The sequence below is a fragment of the Chlorocebus sabaeus genome, chromosome 2, assembly GCF_047675955.1.
Source record: "Chlorocebus sabaeus isolate Y175 chromosome 2, mChlSab1.0.hap1, whole genome shotgun sequence".
Lineage (NCBI taxonomy): Eukaryota > Metazoa > Chordata > Mammalia > Primates > Cercopithecidae > Chlorocebus > Chlorocebus sabaeus.
Genome location: NC_132905.1, coordinates 71,444,810 through 71,462,935, shown reverse-complemented (window position 1 = coordinate 71,462,935; position 18,126 = coordinate 71,444,810).

Genomic DNA, 18,126 nt, shown 5'->3' with positions numbered 1-18,126 from the left:
CATATACTTTGCTCATTTGTTTGAGTTCAACTGAGAGATGCCTATTCTGCTCCATCAGATTATGTTTCTCATTCCTTTTAATCTTCAGGTTTGCTTTCCATGATTTCAGTTACCCACAGTCAACAGTGGTCTGAAAATATTAAATAATAAATTCCTGAAACAAAAAATTCATAGGTTTCAAATGCTGTCTCATTCTGTCCCACTCAAACATTAATCATCCCTTTATCCAGAATATCCATGCTGTAGATGCTACTCACTCATTAGTCACTGAGTAGCTATGTCAGTTATCAGATGGACTGTAGTGATATTGCAGTGCTTGTGTTCAAGTAACCTTTATTTACTTAATAACGGCCTCCGAGTATATAATAATGCTGGCATAATGTTATTATTCCAATTCGTTATTAGTTGTTGTTTATCTCTTACAGTCCATGAGAATTTATAAATTAAACCTTATTATAGGTATGTGTGTAAGTATAGGGGAAAAAAAACATGTTGTATATACAGCTTAGAATGAACCAGAGTTTCAGGCATCCACTTGAGGTCTGGAACATATCCCTCAATTATAAAGGGGTACTACTGAATTATTTGAATTTCTTATATATTTTCAATTATAAAGGGGTACTACAGAATTGAATCGTTTGAATTTCTTATATATTTTGGGTATCAAATCCTTATGAGATATGTGGGTTGTAAAAATATTCTTCTATTTTAAAAGTGTATTTTCACTCTGTTGCTTATTTTGCTTGCTGTACAAGAGCTTTGCAGTTTGTCATGATTTTCTTTGTGTGATTTTGCTTTTGTTGCTTGTACTTCTGGGGTCATATTCTAAAAATTATTGCATAGACCCTGTCACAGAGCTTCTACCCTGTTTTCTTCTAGTAGATTTATAACTTCAGATCTTACTTTTAAGTCTTTAAAACTTTAATAGTTTCTTTTTGTGTGTGGTATAAGATTAGGGTGTAATTTTTTTCTTCTGCATGTGGATTTTGTGTTTTCTCAGCACTATTTTTTGAAGGACTGTCCTTTTTTCTATTGTGGATTCTTGGCATCTTTATCAAAAATCAATTGGCCATGAATGTGTTTAATTTGATTATGGGCTATCTGTTCCATTCCAGTAGTCTATATAGTCTGTTTTAATGTGAATACTATGCAGTTGCTATTATCACAGGTTTCTTGTAGATTTTGAAATCTGGTACTGTGTTGCCTCTGACTTTGTTCTTTTTACTCAAGATTGTGTGGACTATTTGGAGTCTTTCGTGGTTTCATGAATTTTAGGATTGTTTTCTCTATTTCTATGAAAACTGTCATCAGAATTTTCATAGGGATAGCATTAAACCTGTAAATTGCTTTGGGTAGAATGGATATTTTAACAATATTGTTTCTTCCAATCCATGACCCATGGGATCTCATTCTGTTTATTTGTGTCCTCTACAGTTTTTTATACCAGTATTTTATAGTTTTCAATATAAAGATATTTTGCTTAAATTGTTTAAATTAATTTTAATTGTTTTCAATTGTTTAAATTGATTCCTAAGTATTTTATTTTATTTTTGTAGCTGTTGTGATTGGGATTATTTTCTTGATTTGGTTTTCAATAGTTGATTGTTAGCATATGGAAATGCTACTGATGTTTGTATGTTCATTTTGTATCCAGCAAGTATACTTAATTCATTTATTAGCCTTAAGAGATTTCTGGTGAGGTCTTTCTGGTTTTCTATATATAAAGTCATGTGATCTACTGAGACTATTTAGATTCTTCCTTTCATATTTGGTTATCTTTTATTTCTTTCTTTTGCCTAATTATTCTGGCTAGGACTTACAGTACTATGTTGAAGAGAATCAGTATCTTTGTCTTGTTCCTGATATTACAGGAAAAGCTTTCAACTTTTCACTGTGGAGTATTATGTTAACTATAGCCTATCATATGTGGCCTTTATTGTGTTGAAGTAATTCCCTTCTCTATCTAATTTGTTGAGGGTTTTTATTAAAAATGGATGTCGACTTTTGTTGATCGCCTTTTCTACGTCTATTTAGATGACCATATAATTTTTGTCCTTGACTCTGTTAATGTGGTATATCACATTTATTGATTTGAATGTTAAGCCATCCTTGCATTCCAAACATAAATTACACTGGTTATATGGTGAATGATACTTTTAATATGCTGTTGATTTCAGTTTTCTAGTTTTCAGTTTTCTTGTTGAGGATTGCAGCACCTATGTTTATCAGGAATACTGTCCTATAACTCTCTTTTATTATAGTGTTCTCCTCTAGATTTGGTACCAGGTTAATGCTGATCTTGTGGAATAATTTGAATGTATTCTCTTTTCTTTAATTTTTTTGGAAGAGTTTGAGAATGATTGGCATTAATTCTTCTTGAAATGTTTGATAGGATTCACTAGTGAAGTCATGGGTTTCTGTGCTTTCCTTTGACAGCAGACATTTTATTACTCATTCAATGTCCTTACTTATAACTGACATGTTCCTATTTTCTATTCCTTTGTAATTTACTTTTGACTGGTGAGTGTATCTAAGAATTTATCCTTTTCTTCTAGGTTATCCAGTTGACTGACATATAATTGTCAGCATAATAGTTGCTTATTATGATCCTGTACATTTCTGTGGAATCAGTTGTAATTTTTCCTCTTTCATTTCTGATTTTATTTACTTGAATCTTCTCCCGTTTTTTCTAGTTAGTCCACTTAAAGACTTGTTACTTTTGTAATCTTCTCACAAAACCAACTCAGTTTTATTGGTTTTTTTTTCTGTTGATTCCTAGTCTCTTTTTCATTGAGATCTGCTCTGATTCTTATTATTCCTTACTTCCTTTTATTAACATTGGGCTTAGTTTATTCCTTTTATTCCCCTCAAGGTGTAAAATTAGTTTGTTTATTTAATATTTGCCTTCTTTGTTACTGTGAGCATTTATTGGTATAAAGTTCCCTCTTAGATCTGCCTTTGCTGCATCCCAAAGTTTTGGTATGTTGTGCTTTTCATTTGTTTCAAGATATCTTTAGTTTTCCTTTCTTTTTATTCTTGACCCATTTGTTGTTTATGATGATGTTGTTTAGTTTTTATATATTTGCACATTTTCCAAAATTCCTTCCGTTACTGATTTGTTGATTCAAACTATTATGACTGGAAAAGATACTTAATATGATCACAGTTTTCTTAAATATATATTAAGACCTGTTTTGAAACACATTTCAAAACCAAAAAAAGCTTCTTAAATATGTTAAGACTTCTTTTGAAGCATGTTTTCTGTGTTTTGAGCAGAATTGTATTCTGCTGCTGTTGGATGAAATGTCCTATATATGCCTATTAGGTACATTTGCTCTGAAGTATAGTTCAGATCTAATGGTTACTTACCTATTTTGTATCTGAATAATCCATTCATTGATGAAAGATATAATAATAGTAATAGTAGTTGTAATAACACGATGATACAATAACAGTAATATTATATTGTAAATCTCTTCAAGTATATTAATATTTGCTTTACATTTTTAGGTGTTTCACATTGGGTACATATATGTTTATAATTGTTACGTCTTCTTGATGAGTTAATCCATTTACCGTTATAAACTGACTTTCTTTTTCTTTTTTTACAGTTTTTTTAAATTTAAAGCCTAATTTATCTGAGAGATATATATATATATGGTCCTTTTTGGTTTCAATTTGTGTGGAGTATCTTTTTCCATCCTTGTTCTTCCAATGTGTATGTGTTCTTAAAAGCAACATGAGTTTCTTGTAGGCAACATTTAGTTGGATCTTTGTTTATATATATACACACACACATATATAAATATATGTGAATATATATGAATATATATGTGAATATACATATTAATATATATGTGAATATATATATAAGCATTTTCTTGTTTTCTGGTTTTGTAGACCTTTTCTTTTCTTTCCTCCTCTCTGCTGTCTTCCATTGTAATTAGACAATGTTTTTCTACTGATATATGCATTTCACAGTGAGTATTTCCTGGGATCCCTTCGATAACTGAAATAGATCCCACACATTATTGTGGTAATATCTTACCTCTCTAATGAGCTCTTCTGCAAGTGTATTACTAATCTGTTGTCTTTCTTTCTCCTGCTTTGGAAATCATTTTCTGCACAGACACTCAGCAATTGTTTAGAACTTGGTCTAACAGGAGGTTAGCCTCAAAACTCATGTTAAATCTTACATTCTTCTTCCTAAGTCTATAATAAAATTGAGTATCATTTCTTAGCTTTATAGGCCATATCATTCTTATCCAGCTTGCCTACAACTAACGTTCAATGATCCTTTACATATACAGTCCCAGAATTTCAAAGTAGAAGTGGATGATGTGGATAATTTAATTAAGTCCATGTTCAGAGTGCAGATTTACTCAGAATTTTCTAGGGGGTGGAGATACAAATTATTCAATAACTTCAGGACAGGGATGCTAACAAGACAGCTTATTCCATCTTCATGCTGTGTTAGCCATTTGAAAAGTGTCTTATTTTGTTAAGTCTTCCTGTCTTTAAATTCTACCCATTGGACCTAGTTGTCTTCAGTGAAAAAACAAAGCAGAATAAACCTCATTCTCTATTACACATATGCCCTCCATACAAAACCTTTAAAAAATGCTAAGAAACCTAAATCAAGTGTAGTACAATGTCCAGAGACAAACTCTTATATATGTGATAAAATCATAGACTAACAATGGTCACCACCAATCAGTTACAAATAGTGAGCTGTTTGGTAGGTGGTGCTGGGGAACCTAGCTCAGTATAGTGAAAGATGAAACTATATGGAGTCCCCCATATGCAGAGGTGGACTCCAGGTGGATTAATGATCAAAGAGTGAAATGTAAAAATTTTAAATTGACAGATGTAGAATATCAATGACTTAAGGATAATATATATCATCTTTCAAAAAACTAAAAGTCAGAAATTATAGTTTATAATGTGGTGAAATTATGCACACTATTAACAAAAATAAACAAATGACAGTTTGTGAGATTTTTCCAGTGTCAAAAATAACAAGGGAATTTTATTAGGAACATACAGTAAATGCCTACACATCAGTAAGAAAGAGACAGGCATCTCTGTTTAGAAAATGAGCAAAGGATGTGGAAGAGAAAACATGAAGGATAATACATATGGAAAGAAATAAAGTTGTTCACACCTATTAACAATCAGAGATACATAAAGCAAGATGATATCATTGTCACTGTGCAAACAAGCGACATTAGCATGTTAGATTTAACAAATATTGTTACATATGTGAGGACATAAGAAATGCAATTTGGGGTTTAGATAGTGCAGACATCCTGGAGACTAGCCTGGAAATACTCAGTAAAATTAAATACGCACACATGATTTGTCTCAGCAGTTGAGATTTTGGGATTGACTTTCATAGAAGCCTGTAAGGGTCACGTGTTCACTGCAGCAATGTTGTGCTGAAGAAGAGCTGGGTGTGATTATGTGTGCATCACTGAAAGAGCAAAAGGCAAAATCTTGTATATTAGCCACATGAAGTACCATATGGCAATAAGAAATAATAGTCTAAATGTACACATAGTAGCATAAATGAATCATTCACTGCAATTGTGCTGAAAGAAAAGGGGTTTTAATATGTGTGTGTGTGTGTGTATATATATATGTATATATAAAATAAAATTTAAATAAGTTTAAAATATGTAGTAGAATGGCCAACTTTTGGGGGACACCAACAAGATGAAATGGGGTATTGCATATAAAATAACAAATTACAAGATGGCTATAAATGAGATATGGGTGTGAGAATGGAAATAAAAGATAAATAGAAGAGAATAAATAAATTACTCTGTTAGACAAAAACAGACAAAAAAGGGAAAGAGCTATGTGTGGACAAACAGTAACATGATATAAATAGGAGAGTGTATTAAGCTCAAACCTCTGCACTTGAGGAAAAATAATGAGTGAAGTCATAATTTGTACCCCTGCCCCAACTCAAATTGCTGTAAGTACATACGGCCATTTACCTGAGGTTTTGCTTCCTCAGTCTTTTGTCCTTTCCTCTTGATCCCCAACACCTACAAACTTTGGGCACACATGGTTGACTGACTAGCAGAACTCCTGACCGCAACCTTTTTGTTCTTTACACACCTTCAGCTGAGAGTGGTCACAGTACACATGTGTACAAACAAGAGCAGTCGAAAGTCTTCCAGGAAGAGTGTCCCTTCCCAAATAAAAGGACAAAGTTTTAAAAGACCTGATGCTCTTCATCATTTGTCCTTAGTTGTGCAGAACGTTGGTCATATACAGCAACCACTTCAAAATCATGAGTGTGAAAGTCACTCAGCAAGGGTGGGGAGTGGGAACATAAAAGAGCCCTGATCCTTTCTCACCATCTTGAGCACTCATAGGAGACTTATCTGCTCAGTCTAAGATTTCTTGTTTTACATGTTTCAAAAGCTATTAACATTAAAGTAATATTGTTGTTTCTTAGTTACCTTGACTTACGTTCAACCAAGATAATCACAGCTGGACTAGTGCATTAACCTCATGAGTAGATTCCCTGTCTCATTCTTGGTTCTATTCTAATTCTTTTTTCATGCATGTTTTAAAGTTTTGAGCTTAATATTTGTGTTCATGTTTAAATAAAAATATATAGTAAACATACAGGGAATTAAGAAATAAGTAAAACACAATTATTTGGATTCGACCAATAAAATAACATTGTCTTATTTAAAGCTGTGGTCACACAACTTTTCAGGAAGCCACAAATCCTCAAATTAAGGAGACATTAAGGAGACCAGACTTCTTAGTAAGATCTTTTATTAAGAAAATTCTATTTTGTTTCCATTTTAGCATGCTCCAATTATATAGTCCTCTTGTGTTTCAGCAAATAGTCACAAAGATTAAGAAATGGCACAAAGATTAAGAAAGAAAGGTAAGAGTTTACGTTACAAAATTAATTACACTAGAAAATTAATCAGAATAAAAATCTCTCTTCAGTGATGTGATGAAACTACTCAGTCTCCATCCACTGCAAACAGCTTCTCTTATATGCATTCAGATAGTCAGGGGACCATAGTCAATCTTTACTTAGATGTGAAGATAATGAGTAGGGGAGATTTCAATTGAACTTGATCTTGGAGAGGTCATTGTAAAGCCAAGGATGTTCTATAGTGATGATTAGTAGCAAGAGGAATAGCATCTTCTGTAGCAAAGTGGTTGATAGTCACAGCAGCTAGAGCTGTATCCACAGCCACAGCGAGAGCCAAATCCATATCCAGAGCAGTATCTACAGCCAGAGCCATATCCACAGCCATAGCCACAACCATATCCACAGCCGGAACTCCAGCCAGAGCCATATCCACAGTCCCCACAGGAGTTTCTGTAGTAGTTGCAACACATGATTTCAGGAGGTTAGATTTCAGTTGAGGTGTAGGAGGATATTTCTGCAGTGTGAGTGTCCTCTACTCTTCTAAGACCTTTATATACTTCCAGGGATGCATGGGTCATCCTCACATGGGCTCTATTTGCTCATTTTATAATCTAATCATTTGCCTAAAATGAGCTCATTCTGTGTACATCTACTTTCTTTGGAATTCATAATTTGCTTATGACTTCCCTAGGGATATTTTTATGCCTGAAAAGAAAACAAATATACAAGTTCTAAACACACAAGCTTATACAATAATAATTTTGTTTTCCATTGTTTCATTTCATAGCCATGACATAACACATCATCAAAATATGACTTAAGCTCAACCAAGACAGTCATTGCTGAACTAGTGCATTAACCTCATGAGTAGATTCCCTGTCTCATTCTTCATTCTAATATTTTTTCATGCATGATTTGAAATTTTGAGTGTGATATTTGTGTTTATATGTAAATATAAATATAAATAATTGGCATGATTTGAAATTTTGAGTGTGATATTTGTGTTTATATGTAAACATAAATATAAATAACTGACATACAAGGAATTAAGAAATATGTTAAATATAAGTATTTGGGTTCAACCAATAAGATAACATTGTCTTATTTTAAGTTATGGTCACCCAGCTTTTGAGGAAGCCACAAACCCTCCAATTAATGCTGATCCTGACATTAAGGAGACAAGACTTCATAGTGAATAAGGCATTTTATTAAGAAAATTCTATTTTTGTTCTATTTTAGTACATTCCAATTATATAGTCTTTTTGTGCTTTTGCAAATAGTCATGGTACAAAGGTGGAAAAAAAGATGTCGGAATTCACATTTGAAAATTAATCAGAATAAAATCTCCTCTCTTCAGTGATGTCATGAAGCTACCCAGTCTCCATCCACTGCAAACAGCTTCTCTTATATTCATTCAGGTGGTCAATGGACCATAGTCAAACTTTACTTAGATGTGGAGACAGTGGATAGGGGAGATTTCAATTGGACTTGATCTTGGAAAGGTCACTGCAAAGGCAAGGATGATCTGTAGTCATGATTAGCAGCAAGAGGAATAGCATCTTCTGTAACAAAACGGTCAGCAGCCACAGCAGTCAGAGCTGTATCTACAGCCATAGCGAGAGCAAAATCCGTATCCAGAGCCATATCCACAACCATAGCCACAGCCTGTTCCATATCCAGAGCCGTATCCACAGCCATAACCACAGTCAGTTCCATATCCAGAGTCGTATTGACAGCCAGAGCCGTATCGATAGCCAGAGCCACAGCCACAACCATATCTACAGCCAAATTTCCAGCGAGAGCTGTATCTGCAGCCCCCACAGGAGATTCTGTAGTAGTTGCAATGCATGGTGTCAGGAGGTGAGATTTCAGTGGAGCTGCAAGAGTGTCCTTTACTCTTCCAAGACCTTCATATACTTCCAGTGATGCATGGGTCATCCTCATATGGGCTCTATTTGCTCATTTTACAATTAATGGCCTAAATTGAGCTCATTCTGTATACATCTGCTTTCTTAGGAATTCATAATTTGTTTACAGCTTCCCTAGGAATATTTTCATGCCTGAAAAGAAAACAAACATACAAGTTCCAAACATGCAAGCTTATACAACAATAATTTTATTTGCCATAATTTCACTTCATGCTCGTGACAAAACACGTCACCAAAATATATTTGACCTATAAATGTATGTTTATCATTCTATTCTTGTAAGGTCTAGGGAATCATCTATTAAATAAGGAGTTCTACTCACTGTTCTTAATATCATCATTTCTTCTTATCCGTTCCTAACACTTTTGGTTTTTTATCACAATCACTTCAAATTACTTTTCAGGGATTTTGGACAGGGAATTGAGTATATCCACGTGGTACCTCCACTCTCTGAAACTCTCTACTTACCTCAGAAAAAAAAGCTTTTCCATCCCCTTCTTTTCCATGCAGGTTATGATCTTCTCTTCCTTCTTTGAGGAAAAAATGTTTTTAAACTTGTGATAGGTCAGTTATGTAAGGAGATGTATCATTTATTATTTAAAAAACAAACTTTGCCAAGAATGCTAATTTAGAAAGAGGGTAAATCCTTGGTTCATAGCTTCTTTGTTGTTGAAATCCAACTGTAGGGTGCAATTCTTAAACACAGGTCATTTTTGAATTTACTCAGAGTACGCTCATGTTTGTGTTATATATCAGTGCTTCCCACTAAAATGTAATCAATCAATAATTCATTACTCCATCAAGTCGAATGGATGGGGAATGGCGAGATGTTGATCAAAGGGTACAAAATTTTAGTTAGTAGAAATCAGATTTAGCAATCCCTTGCACAGAATGCTGACTATAATAATTAATAATGCATCATGTATTTTTAAATTACTGAAACAGTGTATTTTAAATGTTTTCACCACAAAAATGTATAAATATGTGAGAAATTTGACTTGTTAATTGACTTGATTTAATCATTTCACAGTATTTTCTTGATTTTAGTCACATTTATGTTCTTCAAAACAAAATTTTAATGATTTTTACATGTAAGAAACTTTTTTGATATTTACATTATGACATTAATAATAGTTGACCTTTCTGTAAATTCCTTGTTCATTCTTTCTTTAACTTCATATCTTCTCCTGTTGTTTCTGTGATAAATGAATTCATACTTCACGACTTTTCTTCATTGAGAACACTCTTATTCCTAAATTCTGGGGTTCTTGTGGTTGCTTCACCCTCCATCTTTGCTTCTTGTTTTACACACTAGAAAATCTTCAGATCTTCTCTGCTACTCCGATTCCAATATTATGTGTATGAAATAACTCCTAAAACTAAAATTGTCTGTATCAGTCTGGGCCCAGTCAGGAGACAGAAATACACAGCAAGTTTAACAGGAAAAGTTTCACATAAAAATCATAAACTATAATAATAGAGTATTTTTAAGATATGATGAATCTATATGCTACTCCAAGACTGTGGGACAATACTGAAGGAAAAATAAACTTAGAAAAGGTACTCTACCTTCTGGCTTAATGTATTGAAAAGTTGTTGTGCTATAGTTAACTACTGTATTGCATACTTTGAAAAACTTATTAACGGAGTAGATATCCTGTTAAGTATTCCTACCAAAGAGAGCAGAGGAGGTATCTTTTGTAGATGATGAATATGTCTATTACCTTCACTGTTGAGATGGTTTCATGAGCATATGCATGTGTCCAAATTCATGAAATTATATACATTACACATATAGACTTTTATATCAATTATATCTCAGTAACATGAGGATGTTGAGCTTTAGCCTGGCAAGAACCTTTATTTGGCCCTGTCGTTTGAAAAGTAGCACCATAAAGATCGTTCACCCAGAGTCCCCATGGGGCTCCTACCCAAACAGACACCCAGATTCCCTCTACAGGATGTCCCTACCCACTCTCCAGAGTCTGTCTGAGGCCCACGGCTTCCCAGGCCCCTACATCCCCACATCTCCAGATATGCATTGCTTGTTCACCAACTCTGCTTCAGAGGGTCACCTTCTGTCTCCCTGGTGACTACAGAACAAGTTTGATTATTTAGTCATTTAATGTTATCCAAAAGTTGCATTAGTGACAACATTTAAACTTTTTGTACCTATCTTGAAATATGCAATACATTGTCATTTGCTATAGTCACTCTATTTTGTAATGGAACACCAAAATTTATTCTAACTATAATTTTGTACTCACAGTCAAAATAATTTTGAAAAGAAATCAAAGTTGAAAGCCTCACACTACCTAACGCTGAGTTACTACAGTCCTGCAAAAAACAAAACTATGTGATATTGATGAAAGAATGGGCAATAAATAAGTAGTGATTGAAGGAATAAATAAATCTAAGGCTCCACTAATAAACCACTTGCCCGAAATTCCAGGGAAGATGTAAACACTAAAGTCAGTGATGATTGTAGTGCAAAAAAACACAAATTTTTACAAAAATCACTGAAATTTGTTTATGAAAAAAGCGTAATTTCCTCCAACTAAGAAGTGTTTATGGATCAGCCATGCAAAATCTAATAATTTACATTTTGAATATAATTAGAATAAAATCTTCTGTCTCCAGGTAACATAATGGGAGCATTAATATCTTCTCAAAAATGAACAGATTTGTTGAACTAAAAACAGATAATATCCAATCCTTACATGAATGTAGAGATGTTAAAATGGGATATCCCTTGGGAAGAAGTATTAATCTTAAAATATTATTTCAAAGGCTGATTCTAGGATGATGCTCTAGTAGCAACAGGAGTAGCATCTTCAGTAGCAAAATGGTTGGTAGATACAGCAGCCACCGTCAGAACCAGACCCACATCCATATCTGGAACCATATGCGCAGCCCCCATGGGCGTTCCCACAGTAGTTGAAACTCATGGTGCCAGAAGGTGAGATTTAGTCGAGGTACAGATGGATTTTTCTGAAGTTTCGATGTAACATATGACCCTAGAACCTTTACATCCTGACAGGAGGAGCCAGGGCACATCATCAATTTCATGATTCGTGCAAAATAGGTTTAATACCTAGTATGTGCAAATCACCCCACTCAGTTGAAAATGAGAGGACCTGGTCTTTTCATAGCTATAGTATATGCCTTAAATAAACATATTATTATAGGTTTTCCAGTTTTATTGAGGATCCATTTTTTTGGTCATGCAGGCATTGTCTTGAGCCAATTACAAATCTCTAAGAACAGTTTCTATCCATTAGCCAGTCATCTGAACACATGATTCCAAAGATACATTTTACACAGGAAGGCTCTAGGGAGGGTTAGGCAGTTGATGTTTGAAAATGCAATCAATAAAATGAGTTTGACCCATTACTTTGACTAGCTTGCTAATTACTAATTCCTTTGTAGGTGATTTCATTGGAACCCAATGCTGCTGTATACAGAAACTCCTCAATATTTCATGTTACAGAGTTTCTATGAATTCAAATAGCCATGGATATAATATTCTGATAATATGTATTTACTTCTGGAGAAATTCCTTAACAAATATTAATCACCTCTAGATATTTATTTAGTTCAAACTAGAACAACAACAAATGAGTATCCTGTATGATAACAGCTGTTGAATGTTTTATGAATTTTAAATTCCTTTTAATCTTTTTATTTTAATTAAAATTAAAACATGAAAGAGGTAGGTAGCATACTATAGATATTGAGGTGGAAAAAAGTTTAGGAAACTTACTAAAGGCACATATGAAGCACAAGTATGTATTCTTCTTTGCTGTGCTACATACAATCAGTACGTTGTTATTTGCTATTGTCACTCTATTGTGTAACAGAGCACCAAAATTTATTTTGAAACAAATACGTACAGAGATATATCAATCTCTGTATATTTGTGGATTGAACTCAATATTGTTAAGATGTTCATTCTCCCAGAATGGATCTATGGATTCAACTCTAACCCCATCAAAATCTAAGCATGATATATATGTAGATATTAACAAACTGACTTGAATGTTTAGATGGAAAGTCAAAATAACTAGAAGAGCCAACATATTTAATTTGGAATTTGTAATTGACACATAATGTACACATTTATGGTGTAAAATGTGATGTTTCAATGCACATATATATAATATAATGACCTCCCTTCCTCATCATCGGGTGCTTAAATACTTACTGTAACAGGGATGTCATTATTTCGTGTGGTTATCCATTTCACTGTGTAATTACTCTGTTATAAAATTCCCCATATGCTTTAGGGTCTCTCATTTTTTTCATTGTCAATTGGGGTCCTAGATAAAATTTATTTAAATGTTTTGTACCCAGGGCACTCCCACCAAATATGGCTGCTAGTGCCTCTCACCTTTTCATTTTCACTCGAGAATAGTGTGTCCTTGAAGTTCATTGGAATGGCTGGCTTCCTAATCTCTGCTGATGTGCAGGTATGTTATCCTGGTTATCTAAGACAACCACACCTCTTACCAGGTAATTTAAAGAACAGAAGAAGAAGTGTGTGGTAATCATTTTCCATTACGCATAACAAATTATCACCAAAATAGCAGCTTAAAACAATATCCACTATTATCTCAGTTTTCGTAGATCAGAAGTCTAAGCACAACCTAGCTAGGATCTTGCCTCAAGGTCTCACATCATTGTAATTAAAGTGTCAGCCAGGACATCTGCAAAATCTCTTTGCCATGTAACTTGAATTGCCAGATTTCGTAAGTATGCCCCAAATATTGCATAAAACATACTTATACTAAAAAGACATATATTTTTAATCTGAAATTTACATTGATTTATTTTGTGTTTTATCTGCTAACCCTAAACATAATGTAATCACAGAAGAGATATCCCATCATCTTTAGTAAGATTAGAGACAAGTGATAGGTCCTTCCCACACTCAATGAGAGTAAACCACACAAGCGTACGGTTATTGGGGGCCATCTGAGAATAGCAACAATTCACACCTGCAATTTTTTTTCTTTTTGGCTCAACTGTGATTACATTTCTCCCAGGAGAGATAATGGCTGTAGCAATAACATTCCAATATGTGAACTTTTTAATTTATATAAACTTAAAGGGTACAAGTGCAATTTTGTTTCACAGATATATTGCATAGTAGTAAAGTCTGGGTTTTTATTGTATTCATCACTCAAATAATGTACATTTTACCCACTAAATATTTATTTTTTTCTTCCCTGCCTAGAAGGATATTTCTTTCTTCTATGATTGATCAACTTCTATTCATCCTTCATAGTTCAGCTAGAAATTTGTCTCTTTTTCAGAAAGCTTCCTCATCCTTCTTTCTACTTTTTCTTAGTTCTGGCCCTTCTTCTGATTTATTCCCCTGTACTTCTCAAATACTTCTGTGTGTAACTGTTATATAGCAATACTCCAATCTTTGTAGCCTGTGGTCTTGTATGCCTTTCCTATGTTTTTGGAAAGCAAGGATGAAATATTTTACTTCACTGTTCATAGTACATAATGAAATGTGTTTTATTAGGAGCTCAATAAATATTTGATAAATGAGACTTCACGGTTATCTAATTTAGAAGTGATTCTACACCTTCAAGAAAACAATCTCTTCATCCATGCCCTTTTGCCCTACCACTTCTCAAGACTTCAATTTTTTTTCAAGAATCAAGGGTGTCTGGGAACAGAATTTATTTGACCATGGGTGGCTGAATCTTGACTTCAGTTCTGACTGTCTTTTTATATCCAAAATGAGTATTAGATTTCTGCAGCCAGACATATTACAATTGGCCCCTCCTTCCAGATATAGAAACATAAAAGTTCTCATTCTGTACCTTTTTTTTAATACAGCATCACCATTTTCACAATCAAGTTTCAAAGCACAAATCACTTTCTTTAGTATCCTAGATTAGGATGGAAGTAAAAATGGATACGTAAGATCAATTAATTCCATACCTCTTTCTGACTTTGTAACTTCCTCCTAGAATAACTCTTAACAGTGAGAGAGAGAGCCAACCGAGGTTTAAATACGTCCAATAACAGAGCGCCTAATGAGGAAGTAATTCTTGTTTCAGATGCTGTCACATATTAAAAAGAGATCTTGTGTTGAGGAATTTATGTCATTGTTACACATTCAGTCTAATTAGTTTCTCAACAACAACACAGGGCACATCTGCAAAACTAGTCTTACTAATTTCCCAATACCAGTCCTGAAGATATATAACTATATATACGATCCCAAATTCCCCACAATTCTAAGTGCTAAGGAAAAAATATATACTTTTTAGATATTTTCTTCCCTAGATGTTTCTCCTTTTTCTTTCTCTATTGAAGTCTAAGATTTTACAGGTTCTACCTTCACCAAGTCTCTGATGTTCATCTGTTCTTTTTCATTATCTACACTGAAGTGTAGATCTCTTTAACTAGTATCCAAATCGTTATTATACTTACATTTTAACCTTTCTGTCTCTTCCATTCCAACCCATTTTTGTGCCATTAGCATTTTCCTAAAGCAGGCTTTTCTGTGGCATTCTGTGTGTGTGTGTGTGTGCGCGCGTGTGTGCGTGCACGCACATATATTGATGAGTGCGTTATTGCTCGTTAATGTGGAAAAAATTGATAGACCCAGAGTCATGAAACACAAATACTTAAGAACAAACCCTTAATGAAAATGAATGAAGAACAGAAGACTCAGCCAATAAGCAGCCATTTTTTCAGGGACTATAAAATACGTGACATCTAGTACGTCACAGGCATGGACCAAGCAGAATGGAAAGCACAATTAGAAAGAGCAGCTTAGCATTAGCCCACCCAATCTTTGAAGACATCATACAAATATAAGACAAAAGTGTAAGTCAATAGCATGCCTGAAACAACAAAAAAAAAATAGAAAAACTTGTTAGGACCAATGAAACATGTTTATTTGGAAATAGTTACAATATAGAAACATAAAATAAGAAGGTAGTAGGTTTACATTTGGACCATGGCCAGAGTTAGGTCTTCTGTCTTCCAGAAACATCATGGGGTAACTCAGGCCCCCACAATAGTAAGCAGGATTTCATAAGATGATCTATTTTCTGCAGGTTCTGACTGCTCTCTATTCCGTAGAATCTTGATGGAATTGTAGGACATTGAAACGGAAATGGCCTTGAAATGGTCCTTTTGGAAGAAAAGGTCCACAGCAGTTATTTTCTAGCAGCAAGAATAACATCTTCTATAGCAAAATGGCCGGTAGCCACAGCAACTAGAGCTAGAGCCGTAGCCAGAGCCGTATCCACAACCATAGTTGGAGCCATATCCACAGCCATAGCCAGAGCCATAACCACAGCCGTAGCCAGAGCCATAACCACAGCCATAGCCAGAGCCATAGCCACAGCCGTAGCCAGAACCATAGCCACAGCCGTAGCCAGAGCCATAGCCATAGCCATAGCCAGAGCCATAGCCACAGCTACCACATGAGTTTCTGTAGTAGTTGCAACACATGGTGTCTAGAGATGGGTGTTTAGTAGTTCAGTAGAGAAGCAGGTGGGCGATTCTGAAGTCTGAATGTCATCTTCTGCCCTGAGACCTTTATATACAACCAGAAGTGGGTGGAGCACACAACACAGACTCTGTGGCCTCATTACAACAGCAATTTACATTTTTTAAAAGTTCATCATTCTAAGGACAATGAGTGTTTCAGGTAATTATGACCAGGATTTGCCCCTAGCCAGCCATGAGAATTGTAAAGAAACAGCTGTAACCCACACATGGAACAAGCATGCCTTGTGGAGTGTAATCAAACCTAATTTAGATTTTTTTACTCCAGGGGCCATTATCTCTTCTGTACTTCCAGGTACACACATACCTGTGCACCGGGAGATGTCCCAGCATTTTCTATCTCAGTAATCAACAAGAAATTCCCAGACTAGAGGTGAGAAGCAAACAGCAAAGGCACAAAATGAGACATTCTTAGGTTACACTTGCAAGAAAGTAGATGGAGCCCATGCAGGATGGCCACTGAAGTGGTGGCTAGAGCAAGAGACAGGTGAGGCAAAGATCTGAAGTGATGTAAAACAGAGGTCTGATACAATATAGTAAAATAAAAGCAACAGGATTTTGCCCAATGCACCATAATCTACCCTAAGATTTCTTGGAACTTTTCAATGTGTTACTTTCTTTGAAACATCTTGCCCACTTCATCAAATTTTTTTTAACTTTTATTTTAGGTTCAGGGGTACATGTGCAGGTTTGTTATATATGTAAACTCATGTCTCAGGAGTTTGTTGTACAGATTATTTCATCACCCAGGTACTAAGCCTAGTATTCAACAGTTAATTTTCTCATTCTCTCCCTCCTCCCACCCTCCCCCTTCAAGTAGGCCCCTGTGTGTTGTTCCCCTCTTTGTGCCCATGTGTTCTCATCATTTAGCTCCCACTTATAAGTGAGAACTTCCAGTATTTGGTTTTCTGTTCCTGCATTAGTTTACTGCTAAGGATGATAGCCTCAGCTCCATCCATGTTTCTGCAAAGGACATGATTTTGTTCTTTTTTATGACTGCATAGTATTCCATGGTGTATATATACCATGTTTTCTTTGTCCAGCCTACCATTGGTGGAAATTTAAGTTGATTCCGTGTCTTTGCTACTGACTTCCAATTTTTACCTGCCAAAATCCTGATGATCCTTCAAAGCACAGCTTAGGCTATATCTCCTATGAAAGCATTCCTGGACATTCACAGTAAGTGTTAAGCATCACTCCACCATTCTTCTAGGGATCTATTTGCTCAATTCTATTATGGTCCTCAATATGTTATACTGGCATACTCTTACTTTATTTATCTGATTCCCTCAGATGATTCTGAGTTATTTATGGTCAATAACTTTGTCTTTATTTTCTGTGAATCTAACAAACTAGGGGCACTCACTAACTTAAATGAAAGCCTATGAGATTTCTTCCAGCTGTAAATGTTTTTATTTTAATTTAGAGGATGTTATATCAGAAAGATAACAATAATAAGTATTATTATTTATATTTCCCTTTATAGTTTTCTCTACATCCTCACCAATGTCTGTTATTTTTTGTCATTTCAATAACAGCCATTCTGAGTGGTATAAGATGATATCTCTGTGGTTTTAATTTGCATTTCTGTGATGGTTAGCAATGTTGAGTATGTCTATTTGCTGATGATATGATCTTAAATAAAGAAAAACCTAACAACTTTACCAAAAAATGTTACCGAATTCATTTATCAAAACTTATTGTATACACAACATTATATGTATAGTATTGTATATGTGTAAAAAA